Source organism: Crocuta crocuta, unplaced genomic scaffold, assembly GCF_008692635.1.
Source record: "Crocuta crocuta isolate KB4526 unplaced genomic scaffold, BGI_CrCroc_1.0 scaffold718, whole genome shotgun sequence".
In the NCBI taxonomy this organism is placed as follows: Eukaryota; Metazoa; Chordata; class Mammalia; order Carnivora; family Hyaenidae; genus Crocuta; species Crocuta crocuta.
The window spans coordinates 37,907-62,067 of NW_027528215.1; the positions used below are offsets into that span (position 1 = coordinate 37,907).

General features: G+C 36.9%; 1 long non-coding RNA gene across 1 annotated transcript in view; it reads right to left on the reverse strand.

Moving 5' to 3' along the window:
- Nucleotides 1–12,951, reverse strand: part of LOC144222530 (uncharacterized) — a 32,463-nt gene extending 19,512 nt beyond the window's left edge. Inside the window, exons 1-2 of the long non-coding RNA XR_013332423.1 lie at nt 12,842–12,951; nt 4,969–4,989 (exon numbers count right to left, since the gene is read on the reverse strand). This is a non-coding gene — a long non-coding RNA (uncharacterized LOC144222530). The remainder of the gene's footprint in view (nt 1–4,968; nt 4,990–12,841) is intronic.
- Between the last annotated feature and the right edge of the window lie 11,210 nt (nt 12,952–24,161).

Consider the following 24,161-nt stretch of genomic DNA (forward strand, 5'->3'; position numbering starts at 1 on the left):
GAAAAAGAAAAGTAAAAAAAAAAAAAGAAATACAGTATCATATTGGTTTCAGGAGTAGAATTTAGTAATTCTTCACTTATATAGACACCCATTGCTCACCACAACCAGTGCCCTCCTTAATGCCATCACTCATTTAACCCATCAGAACTCCCACCTCCCCTCCAGCAACCCTCAGTTTGTCCTCTACTTAAGAGTCTGTTTTATGGTTTGTCTGTCTCCCCTACACATTATATTCATTTGTTTTGTTTATTAAGTTCCACATATGAGTGAAATCCTATGGTTTTTGTCTGTCTCTGACTTATTTCACCTTGCAAAAGAATCTCTAGCTACATCTGTGACTTTCCAAAGAGCAAGATTTCATTCCTTTTTATTGCCAACTAATATTCCAGTGTGTGTGTGTGTGTGTGTGTGTGTGTGTGTGTGTTTCACATCTTCATTATCCATTCATCAGTCTATGGGAATTTGGGCTCTTTGTATAATTCAATTGTTGTAAATAATGCTTGCAAATATATCAGGTGCATGTATCCCTTCAAATCAGTATTTTTGTATCTGTTGGGTAAATACCTAATTGTGCAATTGCTGGATTATATGGTAGTTCTATTTTTAACTTTCTTAGGAAGCTCCACAATGTTTTCCAGAGTGGTTTCACAAGTTTACATTCTACTAAAAGTGTAAGAGTTTCCCCTTTCTCCACATCCTTGTGAACATCTGCTTTTTCCTGTGTGCTACTTTTGTCATTCTGACTGGTCTGACTACTCTTTGTAGTTTTGATTTGTATTTTTTGGAAAAAAATTATATTTCTATCGTTTACCCAGTTTGAACTGAACTATTTGCTTTTTGGCTCTTGGGTTTGATAACTTCTTTATTTTAGATACTAATGCTTTACCAGATATGTCATTTGAAAATATTTCCCTGACAGTTTGTTTTGCTAATTTTCCTTCATTGTACAGAAGATTTTTAACTTGATAATGTTCCAATAGTTTGTTTTCACTTTTGTTTTCCTTGTCTCTGAAGACATCTCTAGTAAGAAGTTCCAATGGCTGATGTCAAAGATGTTACTGCCTGTGTTATCCTCTAGGATTTTAATAATTTCATCTCTAATATTTATGTCTTTCATCCATTTTGAATTTATTTTTATATATGGTGTAACAGAGTGGGCCAGTTTCTTTTTTTTGCCAAACACTTTCCAGTATTCCAGACACCATTTGTACAGGAGATTGTTTTTTTTCCATCGGATATTGTTTCCTGCTTTGTTGAAGATGAGTTGGCCATATAAGTTGTGGATCCGTTTCTGTGTTTCTTCCTCTCTTCCATTGATCTATGTGTCTGTTTTTATGTCACTACCATAGTGTCTTGATGAGTACAGCTTTGCAATATAACTTGATGTCTGGAATTGTGATGTAACCAGACTTTCTTTACATTTTAAAGATTGTTTTTGCTTTTCAAGGTCTTTTGTGGTTCCATAAAAATTTAGTAATGTTTGTTTTCTGCTCTCTGAAAAATACTGGTGATACTTGATAGTATTTGCATTAAATGTGGTGATTGCTTTGGTAGTATAGACATTTTGACAATATTTGTTCTTCCATTTCATGATCATGGAATATTTTTCCATTTGTGTGTGTGTGTTTTCAGATTGCAATTTTCACAATGTGTCTGGTTTTATTGCCTGGCTGGAAGAGCTCAGTGTACTTTGGATTCTATCCCAGTCAAGCTGGCCGAGTTTTAAAACTCTGAACACTAGGGACCTGATGTGGTGGGGACCTGAGCCAGAATTTTAGGGGAGGGTCCAACTGCATTAGGACTGATACAGATTTGATCCAGAAGAGTGGTATCAGCATATTGCAGGTATGTTGGCTTTGAAGCAAAGTGCACGGACGAGTCAGGATCCATGTTAGGCATCCTCAGCCAGTGTCTCTGAGCCTATGGTGAATGTGGGGAAGGAAAGTTTTACTCAAAGGCTCTTTTGTCCCTGGATACACAATGCCACCTATTCAGAGAAACTCCAAGACAGCAGACGTGTTTCATCTAATGGGTCTCATTGGCCGAGAATTCATGCCATCTCTTCCTGAGTTACCTGCCTATTTTCTCTACTGAAGGAGCAGAGCACCCTCAGAGTTCCCTATCAGCCAGGCCATGGAGTTCTAAACCCCAGTGTTTGCTTTCTGCTGGTTGCAGAGCCTAGTCAAAATCAGCCCTTATTTTCCCAATCACTTTGGAAATGTGTTTTCATGTGTGATCCCCTGCATACTTCTCTCTCTCCCCTATCTCCAGGAATAGGTGGCCTCAGTTCCAAAGCCCCAGTGATCAGTTTTTCCCCAAAATACCTCTCCACACCTCCTACCTCTATTAATGTGGCTTTCTCTCTTCTTCTAGTAGTGCAATATTTTCTACCAACCCTCAGGTTAATTATTTGGGTATTCAGAATAATTTGATATATATCTGCCTGTGTTTAAGGGAAAGACAAGCTTAGGGTCCTGCTAACATTGGCAATCTTATCTCTTCCTCTTAAAACACTCATTTTAAAGGATATATGCATCTTTCTCTTTATTACTACATTACTTATAATAGCCAACATATGGAGACAAAACAAGTATTAAAAGAAAAATAAATGAATAAGAAAGATGTGAGATAGATATAATACATAATTTTACTTACTTTTAAGACATAATGAGATCTTGCCATTTTCCAGAACATGCAAGGTTCTAGAGGGTATTATTATAAGTGAAATATTTCAGACAGAGATACACCATATGATTTCACTTATATGTGGATTCTAATGCACACACAAACACACACACACAAATGCAAAAAACAAACAAACAAAAACAATGAAACAAACAAACAGAAAACTCTTAAATACAGAGAACAAATTATTATTGCCAGATAGATAGTGGGTTGTGGGATGGGCAAAATAAAGAGGAGTAAGAATTCAAACTTTTACTCATATAATAAATGTCACTAAATGAAAAGTACAGCACAAGGAATATAATCAGTAATATTGTAATAAGATATGATAAAAAAGGGTGACTACACTTATTGTGGAAAACATTGAGTAATGTACTGAATTGTGTAATAAATATGCACCTAACAAATTCAACAGTGTATGTTAACTTTAATTTAACTAAAAAATCCATTAAAGGGGTGCCTGGGAGGCTCATTCAGTTAAGCAGCAGAATTCAGCTCAGGTCATGATCTCACAGTTCGTGGGTTCAAGTGCTGTGTCAGGCTTTGTGCTCCCAGCTCAGAGCCTGGAGCCTGCTTCAGATTCTGTATCTCCCTCTCTCTGTCTCTCACTTGCTCATGTGTCTCTGTCTTTCAAAATTAACAAATAAACATTAAAAATAAGTAAAATCTAAATAAATAAAAGTAAAAAAAAATATTACATATACCCAGAATATTCTTTCTATCTGGAAAGCTGTGTCCAGAAAAGTCACTGAAACTTCTGAGTGTAGCATCTCCTACTGCCCAAGACACCTGTGTATACAGTTAAACCCAGAACCCACTCTTCAAAATCCTGCAATAGGGCACAACTTATTGTCTCCAATCTGTGACTTCCCCAGAGTTTCACTGTCTTTTCAGCTCCAGGACCCTGTCTCCCCAAGGGCCTAGACTCATTCAGCTAGACTATGTCCTGGGGACAGGACTAGGAAAAATGGTCAATATCTACATCATACTGTATTTCAGTGATTGTACCTAAGTGCAAGTAGATGCATCTAACCCAATCCGAAGTGAAAAAGGGAGTGCAATTTCAGTTACAAATGTACTCTGGTCTTTCTTAATGATTTAACCTTAATAATTTTTCATTGATACTTAATCAAACCAGAATTCTACTTACCTTAGAAGGAAGTCCTGGTCCTTTCTTAGATTCTTACCTCTTGTTCTCAAATTGTAATACCAAAGGTTAAATGACATCAAGATCCATGCATCTAGGCTGCTTGCCTTCTTCCTGACTTTGATTTGTTTCTTGGGTTCTAATACTCGATATTATTTTATTCCATCAGGCAATTATAAATAAAATGTAAATTATGATATTAAATGATTCTTAATATTTTTAAGTTTATTTATTTTTGAGAGTGAGAGAGTATGTGCAAGGGAGGGGCAGAGAGAGAGGAATAAAGATAATCCCAAGCAGGCTCTGCACCACCTGCATGGATGCTTAACCAACTGTGTCACTCAGGCACCCCAGTTTTTAATATTTCTGTAAATCAAATAAATTTTGATACAGCAGCATTCTTCATGGTGTAGCTCCTGGTTCAGCACCATCAGCATATCTAAACTGAAATCTTCTTAGGAATGCCAATATATGGGGCACCTTGGTAGCTCAGTCAGTTAAGCATCCAGCTTCATCACAGGTCATGACATCCCGGTTTGTGAGTTTGAGACCTGTGTTGAGTTCTGTGCTGACAGCTCAGAGCCTGGAACCAGCTTTGGGTTCTATGTCTCCCTTTCTTTCTGCTTCTCCCCTGGTTGCACTCTGTCTCCCCCTCTCAAAAATAAACGTTAAAAATTAAATAAAAAAAGAAATGTCAATATTTGAGTCCAGCCCAGAAATATTGAATCAAAAAATTTAAGGTGTGTCCCAACAATATGTGCTCCCCTTAGAATTCTGATGGATGTTTGGGTTTGAGAACATTTTCTCTATCTGGCCCTTAGAAATAATCTAATGAACAGAATAGTATGACGGGTCTGCCCTAGCTCTCTGAAAGTGACAAAACACAGCTCCTCCTCTGCATTATGGTTAGAACAATGCTCATATGCAATATACAGTTCTCTAGCCTTTACTTGAGTTCTCACCCTAATCTCTCTATTTTAATATGAAAAAGATTAGCTCTGTGGGAATTTTCCAAGCATACACAATTCCGGCATTATTTTCTTTTGAGCCATGTTTGCCAGACACAACTTGAGTCTATGAGTCTGTCCTCTAAATGGATACGTGAGTTGCTCTGACTTAGAAGTAAACCAACTCACCATGCTTCTTCTTGAGGGAACCTAAAAGGAAAAAAAGAAAAAAAGAACAGACAAAAATGTATTTATTAGTAGAACTCATCAAAGGTTTGGTTGAGCTTCTCTTTTGACTCACACGAGGATGCTCTATTAAACCAATTTGATGGATTCAAGTTTATATCATCTATATCTATCTATAATCTATCTTATCTACATTCAACCTAAAGAACATAATAAAGATGGAACAAACCGGGGATAAAGGCAAAACTTTAAAAAACTTAATGCTTATTTATTTTTGAGAGAGAGACAGAGTGAGAGTGTGGTAGGGGCAGAGAGAGAGAGAGGAGACACAAAACCTGAAACCAGCTCCAGGCTCTGAGTTGTCAGCACAGAGGGGGGTGTGAGGCTGGAATTCAGGAATGGTGAGATCATGGCCTGAGCCGAAATTGAATGCTCAACTGACTGAACCATACAGGTCCCCCCAAAAGTCTTTAAATCAATAGCCTCGTGTTAAACATTTCTACCTGCAATGTCATCATTACAGAGAAAAAAATAGAAATGTATATAGAGAAAAAAATATATATATATTTTGGAGATATATACCATGTATATAAATTATATAAATATACAATAACTATGTAAGATAGATAGAGAGATGATAGAGAAATAGATAGATGATAGATAATAGAAAGATTCATAAACATAGAATGTGACATTTCAATCATTATTGTGTAATCTATAGCATTAATTACATTCTACTGTTGTGCAATCACCACTATTTCCAAAATATTTTTATCGCCCCAAACGAATTATCTGTAAATATTCAACTGTAGCTTCTCTCTGTCTCCACTCTCCAACTCTCCTTGCCTCTAATCTACTTTCTCTTTCTATAACATTTTATTAGTCTAGCTATTTAATATCAGTTAATCATGCAATATTTTCCCTTTTTGCATCAACCTCATTCTACTTGTTATAAAGTTTTCAAGTTTCATTCATGTTTTACCATATACCAAAATATCATTCCTTGTTGTGAATGATGAATACTATTTCACTGTTGTTATGTACCCTAGTTAATTTACCCATTATGTGATGATGAACATTTGTGTTGTTTCCACATTTTGACTACTGTGAATAATGCTGAAATGAACTCTGGCATAAAATAATCCTTCGACTCTCTGTTTTTAATTATTTGGGGTTTATATCTAGGAATGGTATTGCTTGCTCATATGGTAATGTTATTTATGGCTTTTTGAGAAACTATCAAGTGGTTTCCACAATGGCTGCACCATTTAAAATTCCAACCAGCAATGTCTTAGCATTCCAATTTCTCCACCATGGTCTCACCAACATGTGTTATTTTCACTTTTTAAAAAAATTACAGACTTCCTAAAGACTGTGAATGTATATCTCATTCCAGTTTTAGTTTTCATTTCCCTAATGTCTAACAGGTTGAGCATCTTTTCATGTACTTATTTGCCATTTATATATACTTTTTTTTTTTTTAATTTAACCTGTAGTTATTTTTGAGACAGAGAGAGACAGAGCACGAGCTGGGGAGGGGCAGAGAGAGAGAGGGAGATACAAAATCTGAAACAGGCTCCAGGCTATGAGCTGTCAGTACAGAGCCTGATGTGGGGCTTGAAACCACAGACTGTGAGATCATGACTTGAGCTGAAGTCAGATGCCTAACCCACTGAGCCACTCAGGTGCCCCTATATATATTCTTTAGGGGAAAAATTATTCAAATTTTCAAACTGAGGTGTTTGTCTTGTTGATTTTTTTAAATGCTTTATTTATTTCTAGGAGAGAGAGAGAGAGACTGCGTGAGCAGGGGAGGGTCAGAAAGAGAGGGAGACACAGACCGAAACAGACTCCAGGCTCTGAGCTGGCAGTCAGCACATAGCCCGACGCGGGGCTCGAACCCACGAACCGCGAGATCATGACCTAAGCGAAAGTCGGACTCTTAACCGACTAAGCCACCCAGGCGCCCCTTGTTGTTGATTTTTTAAAGTTCTTTATACTCCCTTGATATAAAACCCTTATTTGGTATATGTTTTACAAATACTTTGTCCCATTCTTTAGTTTGTATTTTAATTCTCTCAAGGATGATCTTTCATGCAAAACAGGTTTAAAAGTCAATGATCTTCCAGGCACCTGGCTGGCTCATTTTGTGCTGTCTGCAACTCGATCTCAGGGTTTTAAGTCCGAGCCTCACGTTGGGTATAGACATTACTTAATACATTTTTAAAAAGTAAATTATTTTAAAAAGTTGATGAAGTTCAGTTTGTGTGCTTGCTGTGTTGTAGTTGTTGTTGTTTGTATTTTTGGTTTATTACTTAAAAATACGTTGCTAAATCAATGTATCCTTGTTGACACAGGACAGATGAACATAAGGAAAGAGAAGGAAAATAATATAAAAACAGGTAGGGGACAAAACATAAGAAGCTCTTAACTATAGAGAACAAGCAGAGGGTTACTGGAGGAGTTGTTGGAGAGGGAATGGGCTAAATGAGTGGAGGCATTAAGAAATCTTCTCCTGAAATCATTGTTTCACTATATGCTAACTAACTTGGATGTAAATTCTAAAGAAATATAAATAAATAAATAGATAGATAGATAGATAAATAAATAAATAAATAAATAAATAAATAAATAAATAAATAAATGTTTTAAAATGTTTATTTATTTTTTAGAGAGAATCAGAGAGTGAGTGAGAGATGTATCCCTTGGGTAAATTCCTAGCAGCGCTATTGCTGGGTCATAGGGGAGTTCTATTATTAATTTTTTGAGGAACCTCCATACTGTATTCCAGAGGGGCTGCATCAGTTTACATTCCCACCAACAGTGGAGGAGAGTGTCCATTTCTTCACATCCTCGCCAGCATCTAGAGTCTCCTGATTTGGTCATTTTACCCACATTGACCAATGTGAAATGGTACCTCAGTGTGGTTTTGATTTGTATTTCCCTGATGATGAGGGACATTGAGCATCATTTCAGGTGTCTGTTGGTCATCTGGATGTCCTTTTTGGAGAAGTGTCTGTTCATGTCTTCTGTCCATTTCTTCACTGGATTTTTTTTTTTCGGGTGTGGAGTTTGATGAGTTCCCTATAGATTTGGGATACTAGCATAAACCTACCCAAGGATATAGGAGATCTGTATAGCTGAAAACTATAGAAAACTTATGAAGGAATTTGAAGAAGACACAAAGAAATCTACACATTTAATGCAATCCCAATCAGAATTGCACCAGCATTCTTTTCAAAACTAGAACAAACTAACCCCAAATTTGCATGGAACCACAAATACCCAAAATAGCCAAAATAATACTGAAAAATAAAACCAAAACGGGAGGTATCACCATCCCAGACTTTAGCCTCTACCACAAAGCTGTCATCATCAAGACAGTATGGTATTGGCACAAAAACAGACACATAGACCAATGGAATAGAACTGAGAACTCAGAATTGGACCCAAAAGTGTACTGCCAACTAATCTTTGACAAAGCAGGAAAGAGTATCCAATGGAAAAAAGACAGCCTCTTTAACAGATGGTGCTGGGAGAACTGGACAGCAATGTGCAGAAGAATGAAACTAGATCATTTTCTCACACCATACACAAAAATAAACTCAAAATGGATGAAGGACCTGAATGTCAGACAGGAAACCATCAAAATCCTAGAGGAGAAAGCAGGACACGACTTCCTTGACCTCCACCACAGTAATTTCTTAATTGACACATCTCCAAAGTCAAGGGAATCAAGAGCAAAAGTGAACTATTGGGACCTCATCAAGATAAAAAAAAGCCTCTGCATGGCAAAAGAAACAATAAATAAAACTAATAGGCAACTGAGAGAATGGGACAAGATAGTTGCGAATGACATATCAGATAAAGGACTAAATCCAAAATCTATAAGTGACACACTACATTAATACAAGAAAATAGAAGAACCATATGATCCTGCCAATAGATGCAAAAAAAAAAAAAATCATTTGACAGACTATATTATCCTTCCTTGATAAACACCCTCAAGAATGCTCAGATAGAAAGAACATATCTTAACATCATAAAAGCCATATATGAAAGGCCCGCAGCTAATATCATCCTCAATGGGAAAAACTGAAAGTGCTTTCCTCCCTAGAATGTGAACCACCACAGAGGTGTCCACTCTCACTACTTTGTTAAAAATAGAACTGGAAGTCCTAGCATTAGCAATCAGACAACAAAACAACATAAAAGGCATCCAAATTGACAAAGAAGAAGTCAAACTTTCAGTTTTCACAGAGGACATGTTACTCTACATGAAAACTTGAAAAACTCCACCAAAAATCTGCTAGAGCTGATACATGAATTCGGCAAAGTCACAGGATATAAAATCAATGTATGTAAATCAATTGTATTTCTATATCCCAATAATGAATCAACCTAAGAGATAACAAGGAATCAATCCCATTTACAATTGCGCCAAAACCATAAAATTCCTGGGTATAAAACTAACCAAAGAGGTAAATCTGTGTCTGCTGAGAACCATAAAAGGCTTATGAAAGAAATATAAGACAAAAAAGAAAGAGAAAAACAGCCCATATTCATGGATTCAAAGAATAAATATTGTGAAAATGTCAACACTACACAAAACAATCTAGATATTCAAAGCAATCCCTGTCAAAATAACACCAGAATTTTCACAGAGCTAGAAAAATCAATCCTAAAGACCCTGAACGGTGAAAGTAATGTTGAAAAAGAAAACCAACGTTGGAGGAATCACGATCCTAGATTTTGAACTTTATTACAAAGATGTAATCATCAAGCTCGTATGGTATTCACACCAAAAGAGACCCATAAATAAAAGGAATAGAACAGAGAACAAAGAAATGGACCCACAAATAAATGACCAAGTAATCTTCAACAAAGTAGGAAGAGTATTCAATGGAGAAAAGTTAATCTCTTTAACAAATGGTGCTAGAAGAACTAGACAGCAACCTGTAGAAGAATGAAACTGGACAACATTCTTACACCAACAACTTAAATGTGATACAGGAAACTATCAAAATCCTAGAGGAGAAAAGAAGCAACAACCTCTTCAACCTCAGCCACAACTTCTTGCTCAGCATATTTCTGAAGGCAAGGGAAATAAAAGCAGAAATGAACTATTGGAACCTCATAAAGATTAAAAGCTTCTGCACAGCCCATGGAATAGCCAACAAAACTAAAAGCAAACGATGGAGGGAGAAAATATTTGCAAATGACATATCGGATAAAGAGTTAGTACCCAAAAATCTATAACAACTTACCAAATTCAACACCATGAAAGCAAATTATCCATTTAAACAAATGTGCAGAAGACATGAATAGACATTTTTTTAAAGCAGACATTCATATGGCTAACAGACATATGTAAAGATACTCAACATTGCTCATCATCAGGGAAATACAAATCAAAACTACAATGATAAACCACTGCACACCTGCCAAAATAGCTAAAATTAATAGAAATTGGCAAGGATGTGGAGAACGGGGAACATTTTTGTACTGCTGGTGGGAATGCAAACTGGGGCAGCAACTATGGAAAACAGTATGGAAATTCCTCATAGAGTTACCATATGCCCTAACAATTTCACTACTAAGAATTTTCCCAATGGGCACAAACATGCTTACTTGAAGGGGCACACATATCCCAATGTTTATAGCAGCACTTTCAACAATATCCAAATTATGGAAAGACCCCAAATTTTCATCAACTTATGAATGTATAAAGAAGATGTGATATATTTATGAAAAAGAATGAAATCTTGCCATTTGCAACAACATGGATGGAAATGGAGGGTATTATACTAAGTGAAATTCATCAGAGAAAGACAGATATCATATCATTGATATGTTGAATTTGAGAACCCCAACAAATAAACATATAGGAAGGGAAGGAAAAGTAAGGTAAAAATGGAGAGATAAACCATAAGAGACTCTAAATACAGAGAAAAAACTGAAGATGGCTGGAGGTGAGGTGTGTGGGGGAATGGGTTAAATGGGTGATAGGCATTAAGGAATGCATTTGTTGGGATGAACACTGGATGTTATATATAAGTGATGAATCACAGGAATATAGTCCTGAAGCCAAACTACATTGTATGCTAAGTAACTTGAATAATAGTAATAATAATAATAATAATAATAGGAGTGAGATCATGCCATTTACAACAACATGAATGAAGTTAAAGGATATTTTGGTGGGATGCAGAACAAAGACAAAGATCACGTTATTTCACTCATATGTGGAATGTAAAAGCAAAACAAAGAAATAAAACAGAACCAAACCCATAAATACAGAGAACAAACTGGCCATTGCAGGAGTGGGAGGTGAAGGGGTGAAAAGAAGTAGGAGGTAAATTCTTCCAGTTATGAAATGAATAAGTCATGTGGATAAAAGTTGCAATGTAGTAAATAAAATTTATTATATTCTAATAGCTGTTAGTGATACATGGTAGCTGTACTTGTGGTGAACAAAGCATAATGTAAAGAGTTGTTGAATCACAATACTTTTGACTTGAAACTGATGTAGTATTGTTTTTTAGCGGTACTTTTTAAATTAAGGTTTTCATTTTAAATCAAGTATACTCAGCAATTGTTTTCAATTAAGTAAAACAATTGTTGATTGAATTGGTGGATTGATAATGTGCAGTGACACTAGAAATGTAAATTTAGATAAATTTTCCAGATAATTAACCATTCAGTCAATTTTCTGAAACAATGCCAAGTAATGTCGTTATGTTTAGATATACTATGCTCTCGCTGATAAATACCTTTTTTTTTCTGCCTTGAAAAATATATTTCCTACATTTTTTAGGAAAAACAATATTTTTCATATTGTCATTATTTGGTATTTTGAGAGTTTTCTATGTTGTACATAAATTTAGGGTTATAAACTATATCATTTGCATGAACTACAGGTGATGAGAGAAGAACTTTAACGTGATGCTATGCATTTCCTCACAGTCAGGGTTTTGTTGTTACTGTTGTTGTTGTTTGCTTGTTTTGTTTTACTTTTGATCAATGGCCTGATTCTCTTCAGCACTAATTGAGATAAATCATGTTGGCAGGAAAGTAACCTTCAAGAGACTGTAACATCAATCAATGAAGAACAAAGCTAAATATAAATATATCTTAGCTCTAAAGGAGTAGCTACCTAAGACTGTCTACAGCACTAATATTTCTTATGAAGAAAATATTTGTTTAACAACTCTCTGAAAACATTGAGCATGAGGTACATAAGTGCCACAGGCTGTTTGTAGCCAGTTCTATTTAGAGAAAAGTCATCAAGCTAGAGGTCAGAGAGACAGGCTCTCATATGAGACATATTTTCTAGGGACTAGAGGTAAGCAGTCACAGGCAGTCATAGCCTGGGTAAAAACTCTAATTTGTTAATATCTTCTTGTTTATTCTCACCAAGACATGTTCTTTATACTGCTCTAACTGAATTACCCACACAAATATTAGAGAAAAATGTCATTCTGATAACGGGAAAGGTCATACTAATGCAAAACTAAAATTTCAGTTAAATTATGTCACAGAAAATTTGATTATTTCTGAGTTCATCAAATAATGTAAACAAATAGATAATCTAGTATCTGAACCCACAAATTTAAGTGACATATCACAAATAAATCAAACATACGTTGTTTTTCTTGATGAAATAATTGACATTGAACAGATAACCTCTATTATCTGACAAAAGTTCAGACCATGAGTTTCTAGATGGAATTATTTTTTCTGTTCAGGTTTTCTTGTTCCCAATTTTAAAATGCTAAAGACCACCTATAGACCATTGATGAATTTTTTGGTGCTATTATATCCTAACTTCACAAAATAAAGCCAATCGTCCAATCTAATTTTTTTGTTCACTTACCTTTGGATTTTCTAGCACGCACAAATAGAACACAGATGGTTGCACCAACAGCCAGGAGAAGCAGGAAAAGAGTAAGCCACACTACCCAAAGAAAGTCCTTGTGGAAGAGGGCATCTGAAAAATAGAGATTTTCTCAGTTAGTATCCAGCTTGGCATCAGCAGACTTAGGTTCTGGGAACAAATTCCAAGATATTTTCTTTTAGGTGACATTATTAGGAATTGCATAGATTCTAAGCCTCACCAACCCCTCCCTGCCAAACTAAGGAATATTTCAATCCAAAAGGGATTTCTGTTTCCTTTCCTGTTCCTAATGTATGAAGACTCACAGGTTTGTTTTATAAATTATCACAATGTTTTAATATGCTGAAAACATACAAAAAATCATCAGACATCTATGTACCCACAATCAAGATTTAAAATACATTATATAATGGGAGGAGTCAACATCCTAGACGAGTAGTGGGACCTCAAGTTCCCTCATCCCTCAAAGACAGCAGAATTGAGGCCACAGACTTGGAAGTCCAGGAATTCGGGCTAAAGAATGACAGAAATATATCTAGGGGCGCACAGGGACAGCTTTGTCAGCCACAGGTTCATGACTATGAACTGGGAGAGATAAAACAGACAGCATAAGCATGGAGGAGAGGGGTCCCCTTCTGTGGAGAGACAAACAGAAAAAACAGAGAGGCTGTGGAAGTGTTGGATTGCATTTGGACAAGAGCAAAACCTGTCTGGATCACAGACAGGAGAACAACAACAACTACAAAAACCCAGAGAAAGAACCAATTTCTAACATAATTCAAGGTTGTACGACTTTCCCCAGAATGAGGCCTGTCACCCAGTACATACCCCGGGTTGGGCAAAGAGAGCCAACCCCAGGCTCTGTAGCAAGCTCAGAGGTGCAGTTGGAGAGAGCAGACCCTCCCATGAGTGTTATTGGAAGAAGGCATATAGCCTTTCCAAGAACAAAAGGCCCTGAGGTGCCTTTCAGTCAGAGACCCTTTGTTAGGCTGGGCAGAGTGGTGCTATCCCAGAACCGAGGTGCATAGGGTGGGATCTTTTAAGACATCTGGTTTGAATTCCAGACAAATGCCTAGGAAGTGTGGGAGACTGTAGAGTGGGACAAAGCAGGGGTGCATTTGTGGCTCAGGCAGTTAAATGTTCGACTTCAGCGCAGGTCATGATCTCACGGTTCGTGGGTTCAAGCCCCACATTGGGCTTTATGCTGAGAGCTCAGGGCCTGGAGCCTGTTTCCAATTCTGTGTCTCCCTCTTTCTCTGACACCCCCCCCTCCCCGCTCATGCTGTCTCTCTCTCTCTTTCAGAAATAAATAAAACATTAAAGTGGGACAAAGCAGCCAGCTCATGTCCATGTAGCACTGTGAATACACAATGAACAGAGTGGTCTGGGATCCCTAGTCTGGAAAGGAGAGACTGGGATATCCCTCTTTTCTCTCCATTACCAACAAGTGGAGCTTCAGGGAACAGAAAAGCAGGTCCAAAGTAGAGCCAAGACTGGCCCTCCCAAATTGGTGCCCCTTGTGTCTGGTAACTACTAGATTGACACTGACCTAACCAGACAGCCCCTCTTCCAGACCAGCACAGCCACTGGTTCCAAGGCACCATCTGATATCAGTCCAGCAGTTTCACATTTTCTGATTGATTCTTGGTCAATTCTTTATATACATATTGTATACATATAGATGTGTGTATGTGTGTGTGTGTGTGTGTGAGAGAGAGAAAGAGAGAGACAGACAGACAGACAGACAGACAGACAGAGACAGAGACTGAGACAGAGAGAGACAGAGAGACAGAGATTATATGTGTGTGTATTTATGTGTATGTATATATATAATTTTTTTCTACCTCTTATTTTTTCCTTTCTCTATTCTGGTTGTTGGTTTGTTTAAGCAGGTGTTTTTAACCTACTCTTTTAAAACTTCTTTTGTGTCTCCTTCTTCTTTATTTCCTCTCTCTCTCTCTCTTTGGATTAATCCATATAGTTTCTCTAATATTCTCCCTGGTAATTTTTTCTTCTTTTCTTTCTTCCTATCCCTGTCATCTTTCTCTTTGTATTGGGTAAGTTTTCTTCCACCTTCCTCCCATTTTTAAGTTATTTCCAGGGTTACTTCAATGAACAAATCAAAGCACACGTGGAGGAAGGTCCAAACCACCACTACAATTAGGGAGATAAGGCAACCAGAGTCACAACAACAGAGAGCATGCAACACACTCTGAAAACACCTCCTGAAGAGCCAGGACCTAGACAGTGTATGACCCTTTTTAGTACAGTGCTTTCAGGTGCAGGGCACATAGCAAGCTATTAAAGCATGTAAAGGACAGAAAACTAGCCAAAATGATGAAATGGAAGACTTGTCCTCAGAAGAAATTCCAGGAAGAAATGATAGCTAGAGTATTGCTCAAAATAGATATAAATGATATACCTGGTCAAGAATTTAGACTAATAGTCATAAGATTAATAGCTGGGCTTGAAAAAAGAGTAGAAGACAGAAGAGAATCTATTGCTGCAGAGATGAAGGAGCTAGGAAATAGTCACAACAAATTAAGGCATGTTGGAATGGCAGTGCAAAATAACCTTGACGTAGTGACCGCAAGGATGGAGGAAGCAGAGGGGAGGATAACTGAAATAGAAGACAAAATTATGGAAAATGATGAAGCTGTGAAAAAGAGAGATCATAAAATGCTAGACCATGAGGGGAGAATTTGAGAACTAAGTTTTTCAATGAAACAAAATAATATTCCTATCATTGGATTTCCAGAAGAAGAATAGAGGGAGAAATGGACAAAAGGTTTACTTGAACAAATTATAGCTGAGAATTTCCCTAATCTGGAATGCAAATCGAGGAGGTACAGAGAACTCCCTTCAGAGTTAACAAGAATAGATCTTCACCATGGCATATAATAATGAAACTTACAAAATGGAAAGATAAAAATAGATTTCTAAAGCAGTCAGGGGGGAAAAGGTGCTTAACCTACAATGGTATACACATACGTTTAGTAGCAGACCTATCCAATGAATTTAGCAGACCAGAAGAGAGTGGCAGGAAAATTCAATGTGTTATATAGGAAAAATATGCAGCCAAGAATCCTTTATCCAGCAAGGTTTTCATTCATAATAGAAGGAGAGATAAAGGTTTTTCCCAGGCAAACAAAAATTGAAGCAGTTCATGACCACTAAATCAGCCTTGTAAGAGATCTAACGGGGACTCTGTGAGTGGAATGCTACAGTACTACAAAGGATCAGAGACATCATCACAAGCATGAAACTTACAGATAACACAAAGACACTAAATCCAAGTATTTCAATAATAACTGTGAATGTAAATGGACTAAATGCCCCAATAAAAGGACATAGGATATCAGAATGGATAAAAACCCAGGATATATCTATATGTAAAGAGACCCATTTTGTTTATTTAAAAATACATTTATTTATTTTGAGAGACAGAGAGAGACAGACCACAAGTGCGGGAGGGGCAGATAAAGAATGAGACACAGAATCTGAAGCAGACTCCAGTCTCTGACCTGTCAGCACAGAGCCTGATACAAGGCTCAAACTCACAAACTCTGAGGTTGTAACCTGAGCCGAAGTCAGACGCTTAACCAGATGAGCCACCCAGGCTCCTCAAGAGACACATTTTAGACCTAAGGACAGTTTTAGATTGAAAGTGAGGGGATGGAAAACCATCTATCATGCCACTGGATGTCAAAAGAAAGCTGTAGTAGCCATAGTTATGTCAGACAAATTATATTTTAAACTAAAGGCTCTAACAAGAGTTAAAGAAGGGCATTATATAATAATTATGGAGTCTATCCATCAAGAATAACAAACAGTTGTAAATGTTTATGTCCCCATCTTGACTCATCCAAATATATAACTCAAATAGTCACAAACATAAGGCATCTTATTCATAAGAGTAAGCTATTTGAAGGGGACTTTAATACTTCACTTACAGCAATGGACAGATCATTTAGGTAGAAAATCAATAAAGAAACAATGGCGCTGAATGATACACTGGACTGAACACATATATTCAGAACTTTTTATCCAAAAGCATCAGAATAAACATTCTTCTCAAGTGCGTATGAAATATTCTCCAAGATAGATCACATACTGGATTACAAAGAGCTCTGAATAAATATAAAAGAATTGGGATAGGACAACACATATTTTTAGATCACACCACTTGAAATCAATCACAGGAAAAATTTGGAAATCCTCCAAATGCATGGAGGTTAATGAACATCCTACTAAAGAATTAAAGGGTCAACCAACCAGGTAATTAAAGAAGAAATTAAAACATATATGGGAGCAAATGAAAATGAAAACACAACAGTCCAAAATGGGCTGCAGTAAATGCAGTCCTAAAAGGAAAATACATTATAATCTGGACTAGCTCAAGAAACAAGAAAAATCCTTAATACAAAATCTAACAGCACACCTAAAGGAACTGGAAACAGAACAAAAAAGAAACTGCAAAGTCAGCAGAAGAAGAGAAATAATAAATATTATAGAAGATATAAATATACAGACTATATATATAAATATTTATATATATTTATTTATATATAAATATAAATATATAAATATACAGAATCCAAAACAAACAAAGAAAAAGTAGAAAAAAATCAATGAATCTCAGAGCTGGGGTTTTGAAAGAAAAAACACAAGTGATAAACCCTTAGCCAAACTTCTAAAACAGAAAAGAGAGAGAAAGCAAAAAATTAAAATCATGAATGAAAGAGGAGAGATCACAACCAGCAATTCAGATATGCAAATTATTATTACAGAATAGTAGGAAAAATTATATGCCAAAAAACTGGACATTCTGGAAAAAAAATGGACAAATTCCTAGACACCCACACACTACCAACACTCAAATGGGAATAAATAGAAAATTAGAACAGACCCATAACAAGTGAAAAAATGGAATCAGTTATCAGAAATCTCCCAACAAATGAGAGTCCTGGGCCAGATGGTTTTCCAGGGCAATTCTGCTAGACATTTAGCGCAGATTAATACTTATCTTTCTGAAACTGTTTCAAAAAGTATAAATGGAAGGAAACCTTTCAGATTCATCCTATGAAGCCAGTATTACCTTGATTCCCAAATCAGACAGAGGCCATATTAAAAAGGAGAATTACAGGTAAATATACCAGATAAAAATGGATGCAAACATTCTCAACAAGATACCAGAAAATTGGGGCGCCTGGATGGCTCAGGCGGTTAAGCGTCCAGCTTCGGCTCAGGTCATGATCTCACGGTTCATGGGTTCGAGCCCCGCATCGGGCTCTGTGCTGACAGCTCAGAGCCAGGAGCCTGTTTCGGATTCTGTGTCTCCCTCTCTCTCTGACCCTCCCCTGTTCACACACACTCTCTCTCTCTCTCTCTCAGAAATAAATAAAACATTAAAATTAAAAAAAAAGACACCAGAAAATTGAACTCAACAGTGTATTAAAAGAATTATTCACCATGAACAATTGAGATTCCTTCCTGGGCTGCAGGGCTGATTCATTATTCATCAATAAACAATATGATACATCACATTAATGGAAGAAAGGATAAAAACTGTATGATCCTGTCAATAGATGCAGAAAAAATTGAAAAAAATGGAGCATCCTTTTTTCAAAAATTTGTATTAATCAATCAATCAATTAATTAATTATATAATTTTAATCTTACATCCATGTTTTTTCATATAGTGCAACAATGTTTTCAGGAATAGATTTCAATGATTCATCCCTTAGGTATAACACCCAGAGCTTATTCTAACAAGCGTCTTCCTTAATGTCCCTTACCCATTTAGTCTATTCACCCACTCACGGCCCCTCAGCAACCCTCAGTTTGTGATATGTATTTAAAAGTCTCTCATGTTCTGCCTTCCTCCCTGTTTTTATATTCTTTTTCGCTTATTTTCCCTTATGTTCATCTGTTTTGTATCTTATATTCCTCATATGATTAAAGTCATATATTTGTCTTTCTCTGACTGACTTTTTTACTTACCATAATACCCTCTATCTAGATCCATTCACTTTGCTGCAAATGGCAAGATTTATTTATTTTTGATCACACCATCCTTTCTTAATAAAAACCATCAAGAAAGATAGAAGAAACACACCCTCAGATCATAAAAGCCATATAGGAAATACCCACAGATAACATCATCCTCAGTTGGGAAAAACTGAGAGCTTTCCCCTGAGAACAAGACAGGGATATGCACACTCACCACTGTTGTTTGACATAGTGCTGGAAGTCCTAGCCTCAGTCATGAGACAACAAAATGAAATAAAAGGCATTCAAATTGGCAAAGAACAAGTTAAACTTTCACCTTTCTCAGACGACATGATATTCTATATGGAAAACCTGAAAGACTCTACAGTAAGCTGCTAGAATTGATACATGAATTCAGTAAAGTTGAAGGATGTAAAATAATGTACAGAAATTGGTTATATTCCTATAAATCAATGGTGAGGCTATAGAAAGAGAAAACAAGAAATTGATCCCATGTACACTTGTACCAAGAACTGTAAAATACATAGGAATAAATCTAACCAAAGAAGTAAAAGTTTTGTATACTGAAAAACCATAGAAAACTTATGAAGAAAATAGAAGAAGACACAAGGAAATGGAAAAACATCTCATGCTCAAGGATTGGAAGAACAAATATTGTTAAAATGTCTATACTACCCAAATCAATCTACACACTCAGTGAAATCCCAATCAGAATTGTACCTGCATTCTTCTTAGAGCTAGAACAAACAGTTCTAAAATTTGTATGGAACCATAAAAGACCCTGAGTAGAAAAAATAATGTTGAAAGAGAAAACCAGAGTGGGAGGAATCACCATCCCAGGCCTTAGCCTCTACTCCAAAGCTGCAATCATCAAGACAGGATAGTATTGGCACAAAAGTAGACACACAGACCAATGGAATAAAATAGAGAACCCAGTATTGGATCCAAAAATTGATGGCAAACTAATATTTGACAAAGCAGGAAAGAGCTTTGTGGAAAAAAAGGTGGAAAAAAGACAGTCTCCTTAGTAAATGGTGCTGGAAGAACTGAACAGCAACATGCGGAGGAATGAAACTCAAACACGTTCTTACACTATACACAAAAATAAACTCAAAATGGATGAAAGACCTAAATGTGAGACTGGAAACCATGAAAACCCTAAAGGAGAAATTAGGCAACAACCTCTTCAATCTCGGCCACAGCAACTTCTTGCTCAGCATATCTCTGAAGGCAAGGGAATTAAAAGCAAAAATGAACTATTGGAACCTCATCAAGATAAAAACTTTTGTTCTGCAAAGGAAAAACAGTTAACAACTAAAAGGTAACCCATGGGGGGCGCCTGGGTGGCTTAGTCGGTTGAGCGTCCGACTTTCGCTTGGGTCATGATCTCGCGGTTCGTGGGTTCGAGCCCCGCGTCGGGCTCTGTGCTGACTGCCAGCTCAGAGCCTGGAGCCTGTTTCAGTCTGTGTCTCCCTCTTTCTCTGACCCTCCCCTGCTCACGCTGTCTCTCTCTCTCCTGGAAATAAATAAAACATTAAAAAAAAATTTTTTTTAAAGGTAACCCATGGAATGGGAGAAGATAATTGCAAATAACATATTAAATAAGGGTTTTGTACCCAAAAAGCTATTAAAAACTTACAAACTAAACTCCCAAAACAACAACAACAAGAACAACAACACAACAAAAAACACAAAAAACAAATAATTCAGTGAAGAAACAGGCAGAAGGCATGAATAGACACTTTTACAAAGAACTAATCCAGATGGCCAGCAGACATATGAAAAGATGGTCAAAATATCTCATCATCAGGGATATATAAATAAAAATCACATTGAGAAATCACCTCATACTGGTTAGAGTGGCTAAAATTAACATCTCAGTAAACAAAAGATGTTGGGGAGGATGTGGAGAAATGGGAACCCTCTTAACACTGTTGGTGGGAATGCAAACTCATTCAGCTGTTCTGGAAAACTATGTTGAGGTTCCTCAAAAAATTAAAAGTAGAAGTTACTGACGACCCAGAAATAGCCTTAATAAGAATTTATCCAAAGGTTACAGGTCTGACCAATAGGGCCACATGTACTCCAATGTTTATAGCAGCACTATCAACAATAGCTAAATTATGGAAACAGCCCAAATGTCCATCAACAAATTAATGGATAAAGAAGACTCTGTTTATATATACAATGGGATACTACTTGGCAATAAGAAAGAATGATATCCTGTCATTTGTAAAAAGATGAATGAACCTGGTGGTAATTATGCTAAGTAAAATAGTCAGAGAGACAGCTATTTTGTTTTCATTCATATGTGGAATTTGAGAAACATAACTGAAAACTAAAGGGAAAGGGAAGGAAAAAAATAATTTCAAACAAAAAGGGAAGCAAACTATGAGTCTTAAATACAGAGAACAAACTGAGGGCTAATGGGGTTGTAGAGGAGAGAGGGAAATAGGTGATGGACATTGAGGAGGGCATTGTTGGGATAAGCACTGGGTATTCTATGTAAGCAATGAATCCTGGGATTCTACTCCTGAAACCAAGAACACACTGTATACACTGTATGTTAGCTATCCTGACAATAAATTATATTAAAAAACATTACTATATTTGTAACAAATAATTATCTTACAATAATTAAAAACCTACAAGTAAAATTCGATATTTATTTTCATCATTTTCTCATCTTTTTCTCCTACAGTCCTCACACTGACCTGCTATTCTTTCTTTACAATTTTTAAGTATTCATTATTATTTTTTCAAAAATTTATTTTTATTTTTTTCATTATCTGTGAAACATGTTTAATTAAGACTTTTTCTTTTTTTTCTTTTTTTTTTTTTTACAAATGGTTATTGTCAAATTAGTTTCCACATAACACTCAGTGCTCATCCACACAAGTGTCCTCTTCCATGCCCATCCCCCCCACCCCCCACATCTATCAGTCCTCAGTTTTTGTCAGCATTCAAGAGTCTCTCATGGTTTGCCTCTCTCCCTTTCCCCTACCATTTCCCCCCTCCTTCTCCCCCTTGATCCTCCTTTAAGTTCCTCCTAATCCTCCTATACCTGCAAACATATGGTATTTGTCCTTCTCTGCCTGACTTATTTCACTCAGCATAACACCCTCAAGGTCCATCCATGTTGCTACACATGGCCAGATTTCATTGTTTCTCATTGCCATGTAGTATTCCATGGTATAGATAAACCACATCTTCTTGATCCATTCATCTGTTGATGGACACTTAGGCTCTTTCCATGTTTTAGCTATTGTGGAGAGTGCTGCTATGAACATTGGGGTACATGTGCTCCTATGCATCAGCATTTCTGTATCCCTTGGGTAAATTCCTAGCAGTGCTATTGCTGGGTCCTAGGGGAGTTCTAGTGTTAGTTTCCTGAGGAACCTCCACACTGTTTTCCAGAGGGGCTGTACCAGTTTACATTCCCACCAACAGTGTAGGAGGGTGCCCGTTTCTCCACATCCTCGCCAGCATCTAGAGTTCTCTGATTTGCTCATTTTAGCCACTCTGACTGGCGTGAGGTGGTATCTCAGTGTGGTTTTGATTTGTATTTCCCTGATGAGGAGGGATGCTGAGCATCGTTTCATGTGTTTGCTGGCCATCAAGATGCCCTCTTTGGAGAAGTGTCTGTTCATATCTTCTGCCCATTTCTTCACTGGGTTGTTTGTTTTTCGGGTGTGGAGTTTGGTGAGTTCCTTATAGATTCTGGATATTAACCCGTTATCTGATATGTCATTTGCAACTATCTTTTCCCATTCCGTTGGTTGCCTCTTAGTTTTGTGGGTTGATTCCTTTGCTGTGCAGAGCTTTTGATCTTGATGAGGTCCTAGTCGTTTACTTTTGCTCTTGATTCCCTTGCTTTTTGGGATGTGTCAAGTAAGAATTTGCCGCGGTCGAGGTCAAAGAGGTTGTTTCCTACTTTCTCCTCTAGGGTGTTGATAGTTTCCTGTCTCATGTTCAGGTACTTATCCATTTTGAGTTTATTTTTGTGTATGGTGTGAGAAATTGATCAACCTTCCTTTTTCTGCATGTTGCTGTCCAGTTCTCCCAACACCAACTGTTAAAGATGCTGTCGTTTTTCCATTGGATATTCTTTCCTACTTTGTCAAAGATTAGTTGGCTGTATACTTTTGGGTCCACTTCTGAGTTCTCAATTCTGTTCCGTTGGTCTATGTGTCTGTTTTTGTGCCAATACTATACTGTCTTGATGATGACAGCTTTGTAGTAGAAGTTAAAGACTGGGATGGGGATCCCTCCCGTTTTGATTTTATTTTTCAGTATGACTTTGGCTATTCGGGGTCTTTTGTGGTTCCATACAAATTTTTGGATAGTTTGTTCTAGTTTTGGGAAGTATGCTGGTGCAATTTTGATTGGAATTGCATTGAATGTGTAGAGTGCTTTGTGTAGTAATGACATCTTAACTATATTTATTTTTCCTATCCATGAGCATGGAATGTTTTTCCATTTCTTTGTGTCTCCTTCAATTTCCTTCATAAGTTTTCTATAGTTTTCATCATACAGCTCTCTTGTATCCTTGGATATTTATTCCGAGGTATTTTATGGTTTTTTGTGCAATTGGGAATGCGTTCAGTTTCTTGATTTCTCTTTCACTTGCTTCATTGTTGGTACATAAAAATGTAACTGATTTCTGTATGTTGATTTTGTACCCTACAACTTGGCTGAATTCTTGGATCAGTTCTAGTAGGCTTCTGGTGGAGTCTGTCGGGTTTTTGATGTAGAGTATCATGTCATCTGTGAAGAGTGAAAGTTTGACTTCCTCTTTGCCAATTCTGATACCTTTGATTTCTTTTGTTCTGTGATGGCTGATGCTAGGACTTCCAGCACTATGTTAAATTGCAGTGGTGAGAGTGGAGATCCCTGTCGTGTTCCTGATCTCAGGGGGAAAGCTCTCAGTTTTTCCCCATTGAGGATGATGTTAGCTGAAGGCTTCTCATAGATGGCTTTTATGATGTTCATGTACGTTCCATCTATCCCGACTTTGTCTAGAGTCTTTATTAAGAAGCGTTGCTGTATTTTGTCAAATGCTTTTTGTGCTTCTATCGACAGGATCATATGGTTTTTACTTTTCTTTTCTTTTTCTGATGTATCACATTGATTCTTTGGCGAATGTTGAACCAGCCCTGTAATCCAGGAATGAATCCCACGTGATCTTGGTGGATGATTCTTTTTATGTGCTGCTGGATTCAATTTGCAAGTATCTTGTTGAGGATTTTTGCATCCGTATTCATCAAGGATATTGGCCTATAGTTCT